General features: G+C 40.2%; 1 protein-coding gene across 1 annotated transcript in view; it reads right to left on the bottom strand.

Moving 5' to 3' along the window:
* Nucleotides 1–12,491, bottom strand: part of CRMP1 (collapsin response mediator protein 1) — an 808,535-nt gene that overhangs the window by 484,713 nt on the left and 311,331 nt on the right. The window lies entirely within an intron of this gene.

Here is a 12,491-nt window from a genome sequence, read left to right as displayed (position 1 = left end):
GTTCGAAGTTTGGAAACGTCAAGCTTGTGAAGGGAATCCCACATCAGTTATATAATTAGTTATAGCTCTCACAGACTTTCATTTTACTGTTAACCAGTTTGTCATAATTTTTTTCTTTAAAAGGTGTTTTCTTCCTACAACAAACAGATGCTTAAATTCATTATTCAAGTGCTGATGCTACATTGCAATAATAAACAGGTACAGCACTCCTGAGGCACTGTCCTTCACAGGATCATAGGATGTTACTAGGCTATTGGCCCTGAGTCCCTTGTAAGCCTAGCCAAGAGTTTAGCCCATGTTTAAACAAATCAGCACCCGATGCCCCTGTCCAGCAGGGGTGGAATCCCAGGGGTATATTTTCTGTTTCCCATCCAGTTATCCAGGTTGTGGTTAAAAAGGGGGTAAAGAGGTACTCTGCTTGATGTGGAGACGGATTTTATTCCATAGATGGGGGAGTCTCTGGGACACAAATCTGTCCTGCCAACAAGTCTTGTTGATGTCACAGTCCAGGTTGAGGCTGCATGCGTGTTACTTGAGTGGAGCTTGACTTGCGGATATGCAGCAGTCCCATCAAGGTGGGGTCCGTTATGACCTTGTATGCCAGACAGAGGTCACCCCCGAGGAGTCTGTATGAAACTGAGTAGAGGGATAGGGCTTTTAGCCTATCTGTGTATGGTAGATGTTTGAGGCCCTGGATTCTCTTGGTGGTCTCAACAGCTGCTGCATGTGCTTTGTGAGGTACTTGCTGAAATAGGCATTGTACTCAATAATGGGCCTTATAAGCGAAGAATACAGGGACGGTCTTGTCTCTGGATGAGATACCCTTACTTATGACTTGAGCCATGCAGAAGGCTTTCTGTACAAAGGAAGCAACATGGTGGTCAAAAGTCAGGTTGCTATCAACCTGGCTGCCCAAATCCCTCAAAACTGATTGCATGCTTAGGACGTTGATATTAGTGTGATAATATGTGGGGACGTCACTTTCCCCAAAGGGGATGATGATGCATTTTGTGGTATTCAGCTTGAGGCCATGTTTCTGGCACCAGTCATTTGTCTGAGTGAGACCCTCTTGCAGGATGTCCACATCACTAGGGGAATTGATGACAGCACCCAGCTTGCACTCATCTGCAAACTTGGTCAGCCATAGCCCATTGGTTTTGGCCTGCACCTCAGAAAAGTATATGCCAACTAACAGAGGCCCCAAGACCGAACCCTGTTTTACACCATTTGTTACAGGTCTACTGCTTGAGCTGGCTTCCCCTATTTTGACTACATAGGTTCTGTCAGTGAGCCAGTTTACTACCTATCTGGTAACATATGGATTGATGCCTTGTTGAGAGAGTTTATCTATTATGCCTGAGTGGGGAATAGTGTCAAAGGCTTTGGCCAGGTCAAGGTAGGTGGTGTGCACCATCTTCCCCTCGTCCATGGCTTTGGTGCCTGTGTCAAAGAACTTGACCAAATTTAGCAGACATGCCCTCCTCTTGACAAAAGCCAAACTGTGTGGGATCAAGTGTTTGGAGGTTGCCAATATCCTTGTTAATGAGGTCCATGATAGTATATTCCATGACCTTGCAGATCAGGCTAGTTAGGCTGATGGGTCTATAATTTCCATATCGGTGGATGCTCCACCTTTGGGTAAGGGGATGACAGTGGCTATCCTCCACTCAGCTGCAATGAAGCCAGTACTCAGGATTTGGTTGAATAGGGTGGTTAATGGTGCTGCAAGTTTCTGCCTGAGTTCATGTAGGATGCAGCCTGGGATATTATTGGGTCCCATGGAGGCTGTATTTTTTGCCTTTGACAGAGCAGTGTTGACCTGTTCCCTAGATATAAGGGGAAGGGGGCAGGTACTGGGGATGCCCTGATTTACTGATGGGGGGACAGAGGGTTAACATTTTCAGTGAATTTGCTATATCTCTGGCATTTGTATATGTGGTGTCCTTAACCACCAGTTCTGAACAGATCTGGGTGCTTCCTTTGAGGTTGTGGACATATGTGAAGAAGGCCTTATGATTGTCTCTAGCAGATGTGGTCAATTTGGACTCGAAATTTGCTTACGAGGATTTCACTAGTGCTCTTATTTGCTTGTTCAGGCTAAGGAGACATTGCTTGCAGTTGGGCACCTGCTCCTTCCTGGTCTTGGACAGCATTTTTTTCTTTTGGTTATAGAGTTTATTTATTGAAAATGTCCACCAGACAGGTTTACTTTTCCTTGCGGAGGATGATTTAGTCCTGCCGGGTATTCCTGATTCCATGCATCTATATAAATGCTCATATAGTGCTTTTGTGTAGTTTTGGATATTGGTGCCAGTTCCTACAGAGGGGGAGGGGGCTGTGAAGCTGTTTATACCATCCCTCAGGAATCTGTAATCAGCTTTGGAGACATTTTTATGTCTGATCCTAGCTAGAGGGGGGTTGGGAGATGGTGACTTTGAAAGTGACCGCTTTCTTGTCAGATCTAGTAGTTCTTCCTTTTGCTTGTGTTAGTTGTAGATTTGGTGAGTATCAATGATACAAAGACACTTACTGAAACTAACAAGGGAATTTTCACAGTATCCTGGACAAATTTCTCATCCCTACACTTACCACCTCATGCTCCCCTGAAAACAGGCCAGAAGCCTAGTCTCTATAAACTCTCTCTCTTATGTCTGCTATGAAAGCAGACTCCAAGCATCGTTTCTATTCCACTTCATGTCTTTTCTGAAAATAGGCCACAAGCTTAATCAACTGACTCAGCTTACAAAAATAAATAAATACATTTTCTAATTCCAAGTCAGAGTCTCTTGCACATGAAGCCAAGTTCCTTTGACTTTATACAACCTCCTTGTCTGATTCTTCTGGGATTGTGAACATCTACATCTTCTATAGATAAGATATTCTGAAGTGTGCCAACAACTAAAAAGGATGGAACATCTCCAGAGCCCTTAGATGATTACAAAAATACTCTTTTAAAAAGTGGTATGGTTATGATCTGGCCACAGACAATGTTACATATGCGGTGTAATAGTAATTAGTTTGGAGAACCACCACACAAGTGATATTTCATATTATGTAGTTTCACCTGTTTGAAAGAAGATGCCACACTTTGTTGTTCACTGCTTAACTATCATGTTTTAATTGTTTTACATCTGTTTAACTGTAAAGGGCTACACACTCAAGTGCAATAGCCTGTTTTCTGCGTTAAAAGTATTTTTATTGCTGTATTTGCCTTAACTTAAAAAAAACCCAAAAAACAAAAAATCCTATCCCTCTACTCATTTCCCACCTTTCTAGTACTAGTAAAGTACGGTTTTCAGATTTTGCTGAATTCCAGGCTGTTTGTAAGTTCCTGTGTTGCCCAGACCTTTCTAAGATAGAGGGAAGCTTCATTGTTCATCAGTGAGAGTGGTGAGCTTTGGAACAGCCTATCTGTCGCTGGTGGAGTGGTTTCAGCTCAGAAACTATATGTTTTATTGGCCATTTTGGGCTAATTCTATCCCTTTCATTTTTCTGTTTAAAAACCCATGTTTGTGTGGTTTTGCACTTGTACTGCCTCAGCAAGAGCCTGCCTGGGTGTCCTGCAGAGTCCTACAGCAGCAGAGAGAGAAAAGGAGACTTTGAGTGGATTAAGTACCTCTGTTTTGCTTTTTATTGCTTGTTTTTGCTAGCCACATTATTCCAACCATTTTTTTATTAACTTTGCTAATTATCTGAACTGTTTTTTTTTTTTAATTCTTATACTGCTTGCACTTTAAATGATCATGTTTTACATCTGTTTAACTTCAAAGGGCTACATACTCAAGTGTGATAGCCTGTTTTCTGTGTTAAAAGTGTTTTTATTTCTGTATTTGCCTTAACTTAAAAAAAAAAACAAAAAACAAAAACATCCTATTCCTCTATTCCTTTCCTGACTTTCTAGTACTAGTAAAGTCTGGTTTTCAGATTTTGCTGAATTCTGGGCTGTCTGTAAGTTCCTGTGTTGCCCAGACCTTTCTAAGATAGAGGGAAGCTTCTCTGTTCATCAGTGAGAGTGGTGAGCTTTGGAACAGTCTATCTATTGCTGGAGGAGTGGTTTCAGCTTAGAAACTGTAGTTTTATTGGTCATTTTTGGTCTAATTCCATCCCTTTCATCTTTCTGTTTAAAAACCCATGTTTGCACGGTTTTGCGCATCACTCAGTGCCGTTTAACTAGGGTTAAACTATTCCAGGTGCCAGAAAGTCTACTCTTCAAATTTTCCCTTAGAACTAGCCAGTCTTCTAGTTTTAAAACTCAAAATTGCATCCTTGTGCTCAGCACTTGTTCGAAACTCGTTGCAAGCACTAAACAAACTACACACTACTGCAGCACTCATCCTTCATCACTTGTCAAGAGGAGAAAAGTTTTTTAGTACTTAAATTAAAAAGCACCTATCTAGGCATGTCTAAGGGTCAGCTCCCAGTGTTTTCTCCTGTCCACCTGATGAATCTGGGCATCTTGAGGTAATGTAACAATTGCCTCATGTACACCGACAACCCTCTTCTCCTACCAAACAAAACACTATAACCTATGAGAGATGCAATTATATAAACAAACTGGAAGCCAAGCTCTCTCCAGCCAAGACTGGACTAGACAGTCAAGAGGAGAAGGTAAACATTAACACCACACCATACTCAACACATACTCCATCAAATCATACACCACCTAAACCCACACATAGTAACACAAAACACAAACACTTTTGCGGAGGCTCTCAATAAAAATCTGCCCAAACAACAGAGACCTCCAAAGCAGAAATGCATGCGACCATTACCCCCCACTACCCATACGACACATAGACCACAAAATCAGTGTGCCACTCAGCCTCAGCCCTTAAGGCATAACAACGAACCCAACACACTTGTCATAGACTACTCTATAGTCAAGCATACTGATGTCCCACTCACCAGGCTAAACAAGGAGAAGGTTACTGTCAGCTGCCTGCTGAGTGCTAGGATCACCACATAACACACACACACTCAGGTCACTCCACAACAGGTACAAATATGACTCTGTCATTGTCCATGTTGGTGTGAATGACCTAAGATGTACTTCCCTGGACTACATGAAGAGAGATATGGGAGAGCTCTTGGATCATATAACCAAGGCAGGTATGACCCTAGCCCTGAGTAGCATCCTGCCATTGCCCAGAATGATACCACAGTACAAGGACAAAATGATTGACTTCAACAATTGGCTAAGCTTCTGGTGTCATTCAAAGGGGATCCAGTATCTGTCTGCCTGGGACGATATGATCAACAGACCATGATGCTTTGCCAAAGATGGTCTGCATCTGTCACCCATGGGATTCTGGATACTGGCTAAGGCTCTTGCCACCCCTATAGTGCCTTTTTTAGGCAAGATTCAAATGACAAACCCACCACTGTAGCAGGTACACGCAAGCAAAAACTGAGGGTAATGCTGCTCAATGTTAGAAGTCTAAACATCAGACTGCACTCACTTGAAACACTCCTCAATATGGAGAACATAGACATTTGTGCAGTAACAGAGACCTGGTTCAAGGCTCCAGAGAGCACCCCTGCATTACCAGGCTATAATTCATACCACACTTTTCAACCACTTAACCTGAGCTGAAACACTAAAGGAGGAGGAGTGTCCATATTCATTAAAGATATCCACACCTCTAGGCTAGTTGCTCAACATAATGTATTTGAAATTATCCAAGTGCAACCAGCCTGGTCTGCAACTGGAACTTATAAACAAAGACATGCTCATGTCTCCTAAACCTGACTGACTTCTTTGAAGCTGCCACCAGAGCTGTGGACAAGGGTAAGGTGGTGCACACAGCCTATCTTGACCTCACCAAGGCCTTTGACACCATCCCCCACTTTGGAATTATAGATAAATTCACTAGACTGGGCATAAATCCCTATGTCACAAGATTGGTGGCCAACTGGCTCACTGATAGAACCCATAAAGTGAAAGTAGCCGACTCCAAATCTGACTTCAAACCAGTGACAAGCGGAGTACCACAGGGTTCAGTCCTGGTTCCTCTCCTGTTTGGCATCTATTTCTCAGAAGTCCAGGCTAATACAGCTGATTTTTGGCTAACAAAGTTTGCAGAAACTGGGAGCCATAATAGAATCGCCTAATGATGTGGACATTCTACAAAGGGGCCTCACTGAGACTGATGGTTAGTGTCAAAGTCATGGCTTCAAGCTCAATGCCAAAAAGTGTACTGTCATCCCCTTTGGGAAAAACACTGTACCCATGAACTACAACATAGGCAGTAGCCTACTTAATACTGAAAGTGTGATAAGAGACCTTGGGACACAGGTGGACACTACTAGTCTCTCCTTTGACAATCACATCACCACAGTGGTTAGGAAATCCTTCTATATGGCACACCTCATCACTAAAGGGTTCTACTCCAGTAAAAAAATAGGTCATTGTTCCTCTCTTCTCATCCTTCATCAGACCCATCATAGAGTACAACACCCGTTTGGCATGTACCTCACAAAACATCTGCAACAACTACAAAGGCCACATAAATACCTCACTAAGAGGATTACTGGCCTCAAGCAGATATCATATGCAGATTGCCTCAAATAATGCCAGCTCTACTCCATCGCCTATCGCCTACTCAGAGGCGACCTCTGCCTAACATACAAAGCCATGTCAAACACAGTTCTGTTGGACATGCTACACTTAAAGAAACACCAATCTCTCTGTGTCACACACTCCAGGGACTTAAACCTTGCCACCACAATAAACAGAACATGCTGGAGGGATAGATTCCTGTCCCAGAGACTTCCCATACTCTGGAACAGACTACTCATTCACAACAAGCAAAGCCCCTCATTAGCCCTCTTTAAGAGGAATCTAGACAATTGGATGGGAAATAGGAAATTCACCCTGGGGATCACCTCTGTGGCTCAATTTGACAGGGGCACAGGAAAATAACTTTCTTGGGTGGCAAAAGCCAGAGAACTTTTTGGCTAGTCTTATATAGGCCCTATGGCTGATAGCCTAGTACCTACCTATGAACCTATAAAATAAAATATTTGTTAATTCATATTTCAGAAATGAAAGCAAAACATTATTCTCCCTTGACCCTTCTAGCACCCCACTGATTCTGTTGTTGAAAGCTCTGCCGTTGCTTTCCTGATAAAGTATGTATTAAATCAAGCTAGAAGTTAAAACATTATTTAAATGTTTAGTTAAGTAATTTTATTTGATTTGCTTTTTTATGTTCTGTGAATTGTGTATGAGTAGTTTTCCTGTTTTTCTTGTTTGTGTTGATTGGAGAGAATTTGTCATATGACGTTTGATGATGTTTTTAGGTAGAGTATAATGTATATCATATTTTTGATTCTGAGGAAAAATGTGAAAGTTCAAAAACTTTACTCTGATTTAAGAAAAGCATGCACAGAAGAAAGTGACTGACCAGCTACATATTTTACAAAACATTACAGGCTACATTTTGATGAGATAAGGAGGGATGACTGAATCTGTTCCACATAAAATTACTACATAATACAGACAACATGATTTAGAGATAGTTTAAATTTAAATCCATTGCTCCTAACACTTTGACATTTTGCCTTCTAAAGGTTTGCAGAAATTTTTATCATCACAACTAATAGGTTTAAATATATCTCTGTCCAATTTAAAAAAATAAAATACAAAAAACACTTAAATTTTGTTACAGAAAATATTTCATCATGTTCCCATGTTAAATACGCAACTAACATAAAAGCAGATACCAGCCATGTTTTTTTATTTAAACCATTTTCATATGTATAAAATGTATAAGCTTTGTTTCTAAGGCAAATGCCACCTCCTCAGGCCTTCTTACAGGACTACCTAATGCATGAACTTCAGTTGCATCAGTTCTCCCAGCATAAACCATAATACGACGCTCAAGTACAGGGTTAGTTATAACCCCTACCACCCTGATTTCTCCAAAGTACTCAATCATTCCAGTTCTAAGAGTCCTCTGTGCTTGTCCAATGTAAGACTTTGGTATTGAGAGTGCCCTCCTGACTGCATAAACTACATTTCTGAATTAAGTATATAACATAATATATTCCAAATGAAAATGTCTAATCAGACCTGTGATGCCCGTGCCCTGGCCCAGCAATCAAGGAGCCTCAATCCTCACCACTAATACCAGTGAGGGGTGTCTCATATAGGAGGAAAGGATAACAAATACACACAGTAAAGTGCAATTTCCCTTAAGAGCACACAGAGATCACAGTCAGTCAGGGGCTGGTCACTCCCTTGCTCTCCAGGTCCACAATAAGACTCCTCACTGGCACAACTATAGGGTCCAGATCTCAGCCAGATGGGCAAGCTAAAATCTCCAGCACCCTCTCTGTCCAACCAGTGCTTCATGTCCCTGCCCAAATAGCTGACACACACACACACTTTGAGATAAGAGCTTATACGACCACACAGACACTCCTGGGGAAGGCTGACAGGTTCTCCAGCTGTGCCCTTTTTACCCAGACTATATGGTAGAAATCAATGCCACCAACCAGCTAATATTTATCAGCTACTCAAAGGCCCTTAAAAGGGTGTCCAATTATTACTGTGCAATATTATTATCCAATTGGTAGTATCCCTAAACAGTCAAGGCTTATTAGAGTGACTTGGTATAGTAATCACTATAAATATGCAATGTACTCTAGAGCTTAAATTATCTCTACACAAAACAGCCACAGTTGAAAGGTTTTAAAATATTTAATAAATAATAAAAACACAAGACAATACTTCTTACTACACAGTGCTAGTCAAGAGTTCAGAGATCACAGAGAAATACTTAAACTAATTCAGTAGTACAATTCTGACATCACAGAAAAACACTTAGTCTAATCCTTCTAGTTTCTAGCTATTTCTAAGAGAAAACACAAGTCTAAGATAAACTTACTTATAGAGCAAGACAGTGCTGTGAGTTGGATGGTCAAGACAAAAATGCTTAATGGTCTTTGATTCTCTCTGTTTTTAAAATCACATTCCTGGTTCCCATTACATCATCCTTCACACTTCCCTGGTTTCCCAGGCTAACAGAAACTACATTTACAGTCTTAACATCTCCTTGTGTTGTCTTGCAGCTGGTCAGGAAGCAGAGCTGTAAAAATACATTTGCATGTTTAACTCTAGCAATTTAACTCTTGGTTAAAACAATAGAAAGAATGTCTTCATCTAGACAGGCCGACTTTACATCAAAGGGTCACAACATATTTTACTTGGTCAGCAGTGAGCACTGTTGTGACATTTTTTTTCAGTTCCACATCTAACAGCAGATTTTTCCATTTAAGACAACAAGCCTGTGTCTTACATTAATATTTACAAATGATAGAATTATCTATAAAATTCTATATGGCTAGGCTGGCAGCCTTCACAAGACCTTTGAGGACTTTCCAGCGTACCCACTTGTACATAGTTCCTTGGGTGGCACAATTTGGTATCTGGTGGGATACAGCAGTCGTTTTGGGAGTCAGAAAGCTTCAATAGAGGCAACATCTGAAATTAAAAGTTAAACTTGAAATAGAACTAGTGCCAGAGCTTCCCTGCAGTGAAGGTTGTTGAAAGGTTAACATAACTGTGACAGTGATTTGTCTGGGCATCTCTGCTGGAAACCTTGCTAAAGGCTACAGAAGAGAAACCTGAGACTATTTACTTTGGTTTGATGCAGTGTTGAATTCAGAAAGTGCATCATGATTGTCTCCTCCAACTTCCTACGACCTCGGGAATCATATTCTGAAAATCAGCACTACGGACCCTGGTGAGAAGCACACACACCTCACTACAACAGTGCATGTAGGAGACAATCAGCTGTTCAGACAAGTTCCTTGAACAAGAAAGGGTCTTGTTTCAACCAGTTCATGCATAGAGAAACTTGACATTTGAAATGGAACTGTAAAGAAGATCAGTTCAGCAGTGCATTTTAGACGCAATCTTTTTATGAGAAGAAGTAAACAGCTACACTTAACTGTCTCTTACTTTAAATGTAAACTCTAGTAAACATTTTGACATGAATTAATTGGTTTAAATATATTTATGTACTACTATGACATCTTTAATGCTAAGGCGTATTTGAGAGCATTAGTTCCACATTATGATTGGACCAGATGATATTCAGAAGAAATGCAAAACAGGTTATGTTTAAATTTATTTAATTCATAATATGCAAATGGTTTTCAACTTGTGGCTTCTGTTATTTGTTTGTATTTGTACTTATAAGTACAAGGTAAGTGATTTTTGTGTGTTTTGTCATTATTTTCTAATGAATTTTAAAGTTATTTACATTGGTTTAGTTTTACTTATTGCATTTTACTGACTGGAATAGGTCAATTTCCTTGTGGGATTTTTGAGCTGAGGTGCTGTTAGCAAACCCTAAAGTGGGAACACACATAATACTGCAAAAGCAACATAATTTGAAATTACCAATATCAACATGTGCATAACTGTGAAGTGAGCTAAGCTTACTAATATGTCCAAAATTCAGAACAAAAAACAGTTTTTAATGTGCCAAATGCCCTTTCAATAAGAAAGTCACTATGGCTGGTTTACTTCTAGAACACTCTTTTGTCTGTTTCCGGATCTTGCTTAATGTACCATTTAGCATACTTGTTGTCCAATCAGACAATCTAAGCTCTATGACAAAGTACACGTAATAGGACCTGTGCAGTCACAATTCTGATTTTCCTCAACTTAAGATAATTGTTGAAGCTTGATAGATCCAAGACTGGCCTCTAATAAACTATTTTTCTTGGGCGTGAGAAAAATGTGGAATAAAATCCTGTTACATTTGTAAGAGGAAAAGTTTTTTCTGTCAAAGACCCCCCTGACACTGGGAGTTTTTCTGTCTAATTTAAAACTAGCATTAATAACATAAGATAAATCCCGTTTACATCCTGGTAGAGGGGGGTGTTTTCAGTCCATCTTTAACATTCAGTTTTTGAGGAAGGCTACTCTGAATGGAGTCTGTTGACAGCTGTATTCCTGTTTTACTTGTCTTCATCTTCTGGATCCATATCATCAAGCTTTCAATTGGGTCAAAATACTCAGACTGCCCTTGTTTGGGTATCATGTGACCTTCTCATGGTGACAGATCAAAAATATACCCTAGTTTGTTTTTTTCTTGTTCTCTTGGTGGCTGTTGCTATTGTGTACCATGACACACTGCTGAAGTCTCTTCATATAAGCATCATAGACTGTTCATTACACCACTAGAATGATTTCTTCTTACTGGTTGGTCATTTCCAGACAATTAAAAATGCAACTTTTTTTCTCAAACTGTTCCCTATGGAGTGCAAGGTGTCACGGGGTTCCATTGTGGCCGCTATATTTTTCAGTGTGTGTATATGCTACCTTTCAGGTAGGTCAGAAAGGGTAGACAAATCTGGTATCACTGCTATGCAGATGTTATCATCACTAAATGCCTGAATTTGCCATATTAGAAAACTGCCTGGACTCCATCCTCACTTGGATAAATATCATTCATGGTAAATCCTATGAAAAATGGCATGCTCTACTGTTCTGCCCCTCAAAGATTCCTTTCCTAGCCCCACCAGCCTTTCTTGGTGAGGGATATTCATGCAATTTCACCTAAAGTTAAAGCTTTGAATGGCATAAAACAGGGCAATATGCTGACAAATTAAGACCAAATGTCAGCAGTTGTCATGCCATCTTATGTCTGTCTGACAGATGCCACTTGGATCAGACTTCTATATCCACCTAAGTGATTATTAACAGACAGCTGTGCACTGCTGCTTTCCTGCCTGGACTACTGGAGTGCTCTTTATCACAGGCTCTTAAATACACACACAAAACATAATGTGTATTAAACAGGTCTACATTATGTAATCAAATAGTAAGATCGTTGACACTCAGATGATTAAGACCACAGAAGCAAAATGCTGAAACATTGAATTATGATAACAATGTAAATGCTTTACATAAAATCACTATCCATCCCAATCCTATTCATCTAAGTGACTTTAACTAGTTAACCATCAACTAGCCAACCTATACAACCAACAGAAAACATGGCCACTATTTCCTACTCTTTGTTAATACCACCTCTCATGAACACATCATCAGCTTTTCCAGTTGAGGCCTTTGTATTTTCCACTCTGTCCTTAAGAACATTGCTCTTTCTTGCACCTCAGCCTGTGTTTCCCCTTGCTTTGTTAAATATCACAAACCATTATCATTTGCTTCAAAAACCAGTGGTACCCCTACTGAAAATAGCATCGCCTTTATCAAACGCAGACCTGCTACAACTCACACATGACTGAAATAAATTTCAAAGTTATCCTCCACCTGAGGATCACATCTCCAAAGATGCCATCTATACCTGTGATTTCTACTTATATGCAAATAGCTGCATTAAGAATCTATCCTTATCTGCTCTAAATATGGTGGACAATTTACAAATAAATCCCAAGGGCGGAATGCTTCTATCAATAGGTTCAGAAGCTCATTCAGGTATACTAGGCTAATGACCACCAGGGTTTTTATA

This window comes from Protopterus annectens, chromosome 14.part0 (assembly GCF_019279795.1).
Source record: "Protopterus annectens isolate FY-2018-M chromosome 14.part0, PAN1.0, whole genome shotgun sequence".
NCBI lineage: Eukaryota > Metazoa > Chordata > Ceratodontiformes > Protopteridae > Protopterus > Protopterus annectens.
Note: the sequence above shows the minus strand (reverse complement) of the source record. Positions and strands in the feature narration are given on the sequence as shown.